The following is a 10,298-nucleotide window of genomic DNA, read 5'->3' as shown; positions in this document are numbered from 1 at the left end:
TCCCAGGGGAGCAAGGACCCTTCTCCACTCCCAGCCCTTTGCTGCCAACAAATGAGGTTGTTGGTCAGGGTTTGGGAATACCAACACGGGGTGGAACAGGCCTCCCTGCCCGGCAACGCCCTGGGAGCCGGGCCCTCCTCTGTCCTCTCCAGCCCTTGGCTTTCTTTTATGGACTTAGCTCCTCCCCTCCCTGGGCCCAGGTAGAAGCACAGGCTTCAGGCCTTTTAGACTGACCCTACAGAAATCCCAGAGAAACTCTACCATGATGCCCAGAACACCCCAGCATAATCCCTAGGACAACTCTGCAATAATCCCCAAAACCCTACACCAGCATCCAGAATCTACAACCCCTGAAAACCCTCTAGTAGCACCCAGAACTACCTGGTCCAGGCTGGGCTACAGTGCCACCCCAAGCGTGGCTCGGGAACCTCAACCCAGGCTCCCTGCAGGAGCACGTGAGCCTCCCAAGCTGGCCTCACTACTCCCCACCCTGCCACCCTCCCCTTCCTTGTTTCTTTCCTGGCCCAGACAGGACATTCTTTCTGAAGACTCCAAAGACCTCACTGGACCTTGCTCCGTACTCAGTTTTGCTGTGGGAGGGCAGGTGCACAGCGCTGGATGGCGGTTGGGGGGAGTTTGGGGGATATCGGTCAGGGTCTGCTAGACGGACCCAGTTGTCTGCCACCTTGTCACAATCTCCAAGGAGCTCAAGCAGGAGAGCTAGAGGTTAGACCTTGGGAGGCCCTGCCCAAATCGCTTGGATCCAGTTTTACAGAGATGGGGAAGCCGATTGTGGATGTGACTTTCCCTCAGTTCTAGCCGAAGGCCTCCCTCACCTGGGATGCTGGGGAAGGAGTCTGGGGGGGGGGGGCCGGCGTGCCAGGGAACCCCAGAAGCCACGGTAGTTTGTGCCTAATGTGGAAATTCTAGGGCTTCTGTGGCATTTTCCACCCAAGAAGAGGCGGCGGGACTGCTGTGTCCCCGGGACCACGGGAGCCATAGACCGTACGTGCGTCCACGCAGCTGCTGGGCAGACGTGGTTGGGTCTGAGAGGGAAGAGGGCCGGAGGGTGGGGCAGTGGCGGCTCAGAGGGAGGGCACACAGGCCCGTTCCCCTCGTGTATGAGAGAGGAGACTCAGGCCCGGGAGCTGACGTAGCACTAGCTGGAGGAGGTTGTTCAGAGCAGGGAGAGACAGAAAAGCGGAACCAAGGGCTTCACATTGGGAGGGCCTCATGGAGGGGGAGAGTGGGCAGCAGGATTGGAAAAGAAGGGAGGGGCGGAGTGGGGCTCTCACAGGGGCTGAGGGTTACTTTGAAGGCTAGGAGGCAAGTGTCCTGGCCAGGCTGAGTTCAAGCTGCGGAGTGGCCAGAGGCTGGTCTCTCTGTAAGTCAGATCGTGTGGAGAATGCAAGAGTGTAGACGAGGACTTGGGAGGTTTGGCGACTCCAGGCTCTGCCCCTGAGCCCTCGACCTTGAGCAATTCACACACACTTCTAGTGTCTTTTTTCTCTAATCTTGGGGGATAAGAACATCGAGCATTCTGGAGTTTTACAGAAGCTTCTCTGCTGGGTGATAAGACTGGGGGGAGGAGGCTGTTTGGGCCCCGATTTCATGGCTTTGGGCAGTGTCAGCCCTCCTTTGTATGTGAGAGGGCAAGCTCTGACCGGTCCAGGACAGCACTCCGGCCCAGCTCTACCACCAGCCCACCCCTGCCCCGGCCCTGTTGCCCTGCCTGTGAGGGGAGGGAGGGGTGTTGCTCTGGCTGACCTCTCACGGCCCCTCCCTCCATCTGATACTTACTTGTTTAGTCATTTTCAAAGTCCTCCTAAGAATCAGTTGAGATCATGGATGCTGAGAAGGTTTGCCAAAATATAAAGCATCCTCTCAATGTGAAGGGTTGAGGGGCTGCTAGGGGTAGCCATGGGCCACAGTCCGTCTGGGGTGGGACCCCTGGAAGGGAAATGCGGGGAGCTGGGCTCAAGTTTGGGCCACACCATTCCCTTCCTCCTTCCCAGCCCAGCCCCAGGCTCTGGGGATCCAGCCCCAGATGGGGGTGGTACTCCCGGGGGGCAGGGGCAGAGGGAGTGGGAGCCTCCCTTCCAAGTGGCTCTGAGCTGGAGCACAGCAATTACGCAGGAGGATTTATGTCCCTTTGCCTTTAATCGGAAACTCCGTGTCAAGAAGAAAAATTTGCACTGTCCTCCGGCCCGGCTTCCTGCTTTATCATTATTATTGGAGGAAGGTTGATTTGGAAACTTAAAGAAAAGTGGGGTTGGGGGTGGGAGTCACCAGGGGAGGGGAGTTGTGGGGCAGAAGCGTGGGCTTCCTGCTGTTGTCCTGGTTTGTCACTGGAGGGGGACAAAGGGCAGGGACAGGGGCTGAGGGTCCTGGAGGGCAGGTGGGAAGAGACCAGAGGGACACTAGGGGAAGGGTGGGCGGGTCATGGAAGGAAGGGGCACCCAGGAGCTGGGGGGACACCACGAGGGAGGGAAAAGGTGGGTAACCACAAGGGACAAGCAGGGTTTGAAGGGACTTGGAGAGGAAGAGAAGCAGGTCTCCTGGTGGAGGTAAGAGGCAGCTAGGTGCTGGAGGGATGCTGTCTGGGGAGGGAGGAAGAGGATGGGGCCAGCCAAGAGTTTTAGGGGAATGCTGTGGGAGAGGGAGAGCATGGGGTCACCAGAGAGGTTGCAGGGTGGGGGAAGAGGAGGGCTGGGGGATGACCAGAAGGGATAGTCGGGGGTTGGGCCAGGGGCTCTGGGACTATGGCAGTCAGGGGTCTATACCTGCTGACCTGCCCCCTCGAAGGCCATTCATCCCCTGGGCCACCCAAGACTGGTGTCTCCTGGTCTCCTGGGTGGAGGGCACAGGCCTCCCACAAAGCCCCAGCTCTCTCTTTCCACTTGGGGAGCTATTTCTCTGGATGAGGGGGTGTAGTGGTTGGGAATGTGCTGAGGGAACCCCTTGGCTCTTGGGGCCCTGCCAGGACTACAACAGAAATGTCTGAGGGAGAGGCCCACACTCTAGAGAAGGGGAGGGAACGGGAGAGAAGCCATCTGTCCTAGTGTCCCCCACCTCCTTGATGGAAATCCCCCTGGCGTCTTACCTGTGATCCCTCCCGTGGCCAGGATTTCATGCTCATGTGTGGAAAGGGCTCCAGCTCAGGCATCAGTCGCTGGCACTGATGACCGGTGTGCACGTCTGTGAACCCCAGGTTTTGCGTCTGTGACGTGGTGACAGTAGCGTCTACACGGCAGGGTGTTGTGGGGTTAGCAACAATTGGGTCAGGAATCCAGCATGTATAGGCCTTCCTGAGACACCAGGCCCACCTGGGGGCAGCATCCAAGTCTCTGCAGCCTCTTTTGTTTACGAAGCAATGATGACTTCTCTAGGCCTTTCCTCATTTGGTCTTCATGACAACTTAACGAGGGAGCGGGGTGGGTGTCCTTGTCCTCACGGATGATGGCAACCAGGGTACAGAGCCCCTGAGTGACTTGCCTAAAGCCACACAGCAGCTCGCCGGGGCAACCAGGTGAGAGAGCCCCATAATACGTCCTAAGGAGCTTACAGAACTTCCCCTGGGCCTCCTCCCTCCATTCTCCCCCTGAGGGTCCCGCACCTGGCCCCTCCTCCCTGGGGTCTGGGACTGAGCTTGGGGTGCTCAGTGGAATGGCTTAGCTTCTGAGCCTCCTGCAGCCTGGGCCGTGCCCACACTCATGCACCTCCTCCTCAGCTCAACTAAGAGGTTTTATAGCCGTTTACGAGCAATTTCTGTCCATATATCACCGGAGATATATAGCCAGGCAAATATTAGGGACCCAAGCGGAGGTTTTAAGAGGCAAGTTTTACTGCTGCTGAAAGAAGGCGTGATAGACAGCCTGCGGAGACCCACCTCCCTCTTGCTCGGTGGCCGGGCGGGGGCAGCACGGACAGGGCTTCGGCCTGGAAACCCGTCCGCGGCGTCTGAGTGCTGTGCGGGCCCCCGGGGGTGTCTGGGGGTGAGCCAGGGCTGGGCCCTGTTCTTCAGGGAGCCCTGCAATGGGTGTGGGGGGGAGGCGGTGGTGCAGAGGAGACTGAAGGTCACACCACAGCCGGCCTTGGACAGAACACCCCCTCCAAACGCAAGCAGGAAGGCACTGAGCTACAGGGGCTCCCTGCACCACACGGCGCCGGAAGTGAGGCCACGAAAGTGCCGCTCCACAGGCCGTGGGAAGAGAGAGCCACGGTGCCTTTTGACGGAAGTCTTTAAACGCTGGGTGTGAACGAGGAGAGCCCTGGCCAGGGACAGAGGGCTGGATGGCGCGTTCCCTTCCATTCGTGGGCCCCGGGCCTGGTGATGCTGAGGCGAGGCCCGCAGGACGGGTCAGCCTTGACCTCCTTCACTGCTCTGGCCCCAGCCTGGCCCCGGTGCCCCCTGCCCTGTGTGGGCTGCTGGGTTGGGTGAGCCCAGAGGGGCGAGGAGAGCCTTCTTGGCTTGCGGCATATGGTGAGAAGGTGTCCTGGGGAATCCTCACTCCTGATTTAAGCGGCTCCGACAGCTTTATGGCGCCTCCCCGAGTGAGCCCCCAACGTTGGCCGTTTAACTTTTTAGCGTCGTTTAACGCTTAGGCTCCGCGGACAGGCAGGCCCCTCGGCCCCAGAGGCAGCGGCACTAAATCAGGACACTCTGAGGCCCCGATAAATAATTTTTACAGGGCACGCAGCCCATAGATCACCAGTGGGGGTGGGGGGAGAGCGGCTGTGATATTTCAAACGATTGTCATATATGACTACCCCGTGCTCTGATCCAGGTCGTCCACATGGCAGCCGGCTTCATAACGGCAGTCAGCTCCAGGGCCCTCTGCACGGGGCATGGGAGGAACAGTGGGGAGACGGTGCCTCCAGGAGCCCCCCAGCCAGCAGATGACCCACTGCCTCCGGTGGCCCGGGAACGCCCGGTCTGCTCAGCCTGCCCTTGTCTGCTGAGCGTGGGCGCCCCGATCCCAGCTTCCCCTGGCACTGGGAGAACGGAGGGCTGAGGGCAGGTGGGCAGAGAGGAAGAGAAAGAACTTTCTGTAGTCAAGAAATCACTTCCAGACCACCTTCGTGGTTCTCAGACAACTCCAAGCCTGAGCGCTCCTGGAACCTGAATCCACAGGGAGGGCCGACCAGAGGGCTGGAGCGCACAGGACCTGCGGGCAGCTCTCTGTCATTCACATCTCTAGTGAAGGGGGCAGGGCAGCAGAGAGAGGGGCAGGAGGGGACGGGAGGGGAGTGTGAAAGGAGAGAGATGAGAACAGAGCGGAGAGAAGGGAGGAGGAGGGACCAAAAAGCACATGAAAGAGAGAAAGAGACAGAGACAAGGGGAGAGGGACAGAAACTCCCCAGACAGGGCACTCCTACAGACAGGCTCTTTCCCTAAAGTCTGGTACTGAGCCCGAGAGACACGGTACAGACAGACCCGGGGGGCAGGGCGTCTGTGTCCGGCTGGTCGGCCGGTGCCCTCCCCGGGCGCCCTCCACCTGCCTCCAGGCCCGCGTTTCTCTGCACCAGCTCCAGGCTGCCCTCCCCTCCCCTCCCCTCGGTGCCCTTGCCCCGTCCCCTCATCTGTAAGATCCTGGGATTTGCGGGGACACTTAATCCATATGGAGCTGATTCATTCCCATCTAAATCATCTCCATGAGCTTCCCTAAGAGCCCTCTGATGTGCCAACCGCCATTCCTCTCCCCCCGGTGATGGCGGGCTGGGGGCTGCCAGTAAACAAACCTCAGCTGCCATCCATCAGTCCAGCGTAGACCGTTCATCTCGCCCACCCCGCTCCCCCTCCCTGCTCCTCCAATCCCTCCATCCGTCTGTCTGTCCCTCTGTGTGTCCCCTTGTCCTCACGTCCCTCTACCAGAACCTCCACATCTCTGCTTTGTCCTGAGTAGGGTCTCGAGGTGTCATGTCAGCCACCCCCCTGTCTTCGTGAAGACAGGAGACTTACCTCACCCCTGGCTCAGCAACATGGGGACTCTCCTGCTTCACCGCCTTCCAAGAAGAGAGGCCTCCATGCCCGATGATATTGCTATATAGCATTGCCAACCCATACTGAGGGAAGTCCTTTCCTCTGTCTAGCTTGGGTGTCTGAGATCCACATACGATCACGTGTCTGAACAGAGGTGACGGTGAGATGCTGGGGTTTTGTACAAGCATGGGAATCTCCAGGATTTGTAATATGTACCTCTGGGGGTTAGTGTGGGATATGGAGCGTAAGACTAGTGAAATGGCCCTTCTTTCCCCTACTTCCCCCGGCAGAATCCAACCAAGCACATAGTGGGTGCTCCGTGCCAATTGCTTGCTGGCCATGATCTTATTTATCAGCTCCAGTGAGTCCGATGGCCCCACGTACAGCCCGGGGAGGCTTCCAGTGCTATGACCCAGGGGATCTGCTCATGGCCCTCTAGCCTAGTGGTTTGTAGGAAACACTGAAGAAGTATCTCTCACTTCTGCCCTCCTGCCCAAACTTCTTAGCCCAGTCCTGGGCATCAGACTTGCCCAAACAACTCTGTCCGGGCAGTAATGGGGCTGCTGAGGAGGATGAGCAGCAGGTGCGGTGAGCCTGCCACAGCACTGAAGCAGAGCCCTCACATCTGGGGGGAAGCCCTCATGTTTCCATGCGGGAGTGAGAGAATGGGAGGCATTCCTTCCCGTGAGGGCCCCTCCCCTGCTGGGTTCTTCATGTCATCCCGGGAGTGGTGACTCTGGGCAAGGGCCTGGGGTCCGCTAGCCCTTCAGGAGAAAAGATGGGGGATGGTTTTTCTGGTCCTATGTCAGTTTCTCCATCCACAGCAGCAGTGGGAGTTGGGGACAGGTGTGTCTCTGCAGTAGAGAGTTTGGTTCACACTCTAGCAAGCCTGCAGGGCAACGATTTGGGCATGGGTGAAAGGGTTCAGGGCAGTGGAAGTCAAAGAGGGGGATGAGGGCAGCACCTGGGACAGGTGTGTCCTCGCTTCGATGCTGCAGTCATGAGGAACGGGAGAGGCAGAGGAGAGGACGTGGGGAAGAAGAGTCTTCGGATGCCCCGAGCAGACTGGTGCCCCACACCGTCAGCCGCTCGGAGCGTCCCAGGAGACCTTGTTGAGCACCCGACCTCCCCCGTGACTCAGACCAGACCAGACCACGTACAGAATCCCACTGCACGAGCTCCCCTAGCCCACAATTTCCCAGCACCTTCCCCTTGTCACTGGTCCCCTGCAGGGAGCCACTGTGAGGGCACAGAACAGGTGGGGCTCTTCCAGCTGCTATCCGGCTGTGAGGATCCCTGACCATGCCCCTGCTGCCCCCCAGCCAGAGAGAAGGCTCTAATTCTAGCCCGAAAGCTGAGAAGGCTAGTGGGGGAGAGGGGCTGGAGGGGGCCGTGGGGAAGCTTACCACTTGCCCCACTTGTGTGAACATATGTGTGGGAGGGGAGGGGCTTGCAGGTGGCAAGGCCCAGCTTGAGAATGATGGAGTGTTTCTTAGTTCTCTGAGCTAGAGACATATGGGGTATATAAGACCAAGTGAAATGAGAAATTATTGCCTAAGAGAGAGAGGACGTAGGGGAAGAAGAAAAAATTCAAGCCAGGGAGACCCGATGCCACCCACCCCCCTCACCATCATGACCTGGCCCATCTGTGCTTGACTGCCTCAAAGTCTGAGGGAAGGGGGGGCCTGAGAACTGATCCCCCAAACGTGCATTTTCCTGATGTTACACAGAGCAAGGCGAGCTGGGAACGGCGCTCAATTTCTCCAGGCGGGACAGCCCGTGGGCCTTTTGCCATCTTCCACCTTCCTTCCCTGTGCCCTCCCTTCCCTCTGGGCTGTTGGCGGAAGCAGCCCTCTCTTCTCCCACTGGCCTGTTTCTCTTGGGCCTCCCCAGCACTGGGCCCTCATCCACTCAGTGGCTCCCCGCCTCTTTCATCTCCCCCAAATCTCTTCCTGCAAGAAGCTTCCCACACTTTGTCTCTCCCCACACAGTACCCTCCTCCTAAAATAGTCCGCTTACCCAACCTTGGGGCTGATGCGAGTCCTTTAGGATCCACTTGTAGGCTGGCGCCTTCATCGGGCAAGGCTTGGAGTTTCATTTGCCTGCCCGGCCTCTATCACTCAACATCCACATGTCCAGTATAGGCCATGACCTCTACGATGGGGGCAAGGATTCAAGAAGTGTTTATGTGCCCACCGGCACAGCTCCAGGAGCAACCTGATTTCTGATGGAGTTGGCAGCCCTTCTTCTGATTCCAGAAGACAGAATTGTCTAGAAGGATGCCAAGGGGCTTTAGAGGACCACTGATTGTGACTGACGCGCTTTCCCTGGGGGAGGCCACCTCCTGGGACAGTGAGCAGTCCCTGAGGCTGGCCAGCAGGAGGAACGTCGGAAGACTCTGAACGTTGAAGGAAAGATTTCCAGGTTTTGGTGAAGCTTTTGGGAGGGATGGTCTTAACCTGTTCAAGCTCTGAGGGAGCAGAGGGGTCTGTGTGTCTGGAAAAGTTTACTTCGACCCTGTAGGACTGACCCCAAAGAGGGATGACCACTTCCTCTTTCCAGAGCCCTGACTCATCCACACTCAGGGCAATCCTGCTCGCAATTTCTTAGACGATTGTTTGTTTTTCGGCCAGAAATCTGGTTCTTGAACTCACTCTCCTATTCTTATCATGATCTGGGAATGAACCATCTTTGGGCACCAAATTCAGCTTCATCTTATGAAGCCAGAAGAACAGAGAGGCAGAGCCATTTCTAGACGGTGACACAGCAAACCTATAAGAGGCTAGGAATGCCCCTTGATGGGAATGCCATCTTCTCTTCTTTGAATATGAAGGGAAAGGATGTGATCCTGGGGGAAAGGGCAGGGTGGGTGGGAGCAGAGAGTGATATCAGCTAGAAGAACACCCCCAGCCATCCGGCCCGGATCCAAATGTGCATATGATGGAAATGTCTTCACAGCCAAGGGCCCCTCCCTCCCAAGGAGAAAAATCCCACAAGTGGGGAACATCTGGATCAAACCACAGCCATGAAAGCACAACATCAAACGAGGATTTCCCAGCGACCCTCCCCACAGGCCCTGCTCCAAGAGAAATTGCAGATCTTCCTGCTTGAAGCTTTTAAGTGTCACAGAACCCCTCAAGTTTGGGATCGCTCCTTATTCACTGGAGACAGATGTCCCTGAGTGAGCATGGTTGGGTTTGATTACCCCCAGCAGGAGAGAGTGTGTGTGACCCGATCCTGGCCGGGTTGGGGGGTGGGGAGCCTGGGATTTGAAGCTGTGATGAGGGGCTCCAGCAGTTCAGGCTGGGGGCTGGGGAGAGACAGGGGACAGGTGGGCCTTTTAAAACGTGCCTACATCAAAGGTTTGTGTAGGCTCCCTTCCCAGCGTCGGCGCCTGCAGGGCAGGAAAGCGCAGATTTCACCACATAACTGCACGTAGGATGGATCTCAGTCTGAGAACTTTTGGGGAATGTGGAGAGGGGAGGGAGGGCACTCCCCAGAGGGGAGGAAAGGGCAAAGGGGGTTTCTCATTTCCAAAAAAGTCTGCCTAGGCCAAGGAAAATGGGGCCAGAGACTGCCTCCCTCCCACTCAGCCCCTGTGGAAGGGGATCTGGAGGGAGGGGTGCATTCTTCCAAGGTGGGGAGGAGGAAGCAGCTGCAGCCGTGGGAGGTGGGCACAGGATCACCGATGGAGACCAAGGGGGAAGCAGGGCCATCTTCCCCAAAGGCGTGAAGGAGGAAGGCGGCAGACCATGGGATTCCAGGAGCCGGCAGGGTCTTCCCTCTCTATTGCCCAGCCTTCTTCCAGGCCCGGGAATCAGCGAGCCCCCGGCCTTTGCACTGGCGGGGTGGGTGGCCCGAGGGGCAGATGGGTTAGGGAGGTACGCCAGAGCCCCCATCCCAGTTCGGATTGGAATAATCTGCCTAGAGGATGTGTGGGAGAGTGTGCTGGGATGCGGACACCCCATGGTAACCTTTGTTCAAGAAGCCCTTCCGTGGGGAGGGGTGCAGGGAGCAGAAGGGGTACCATGTGCTTAGTGTACAACAGCCTCCCCATGTCAGGATGCCTTCCCAGCCCCTTTCTTCTCCCCTTTCCCCAGAGAGGTTTAGGAGGGTTTGTGGTGCTGTGGTGATGCCTGGGTGGACCTGTAGGGCCGGTCCTTCCCACGCTGCTTAAAAAGATCTATTTATAATTTTTTTCCCCATCTAGGCTGACGGCGCCTTGAAGGCACAGACTCCCTCACTCTTGTGTTCCTGGTGCCCGGCACAGCACCTGGCAGAGAGCGGGGTGCTCAGGGATCTTCCCCTGCTCCAG

Source organism: Halichoerus grypus, chromosome 6 (assembly GCF_964656455.1).
Source record: "Halichoerus grypus chromosome 6, mHalGry1.hap1.1, whole genome shotgun sequence".
Classification (NCBI taxonomy): Eukaryota; Metazoa; Chordata; class Mammalia; order Carnivora; family Phocidae; genus Halichoerus; species Halichoerus grypus.
This window is presented reverse-complemented; position numbering follows the sequence as displayed.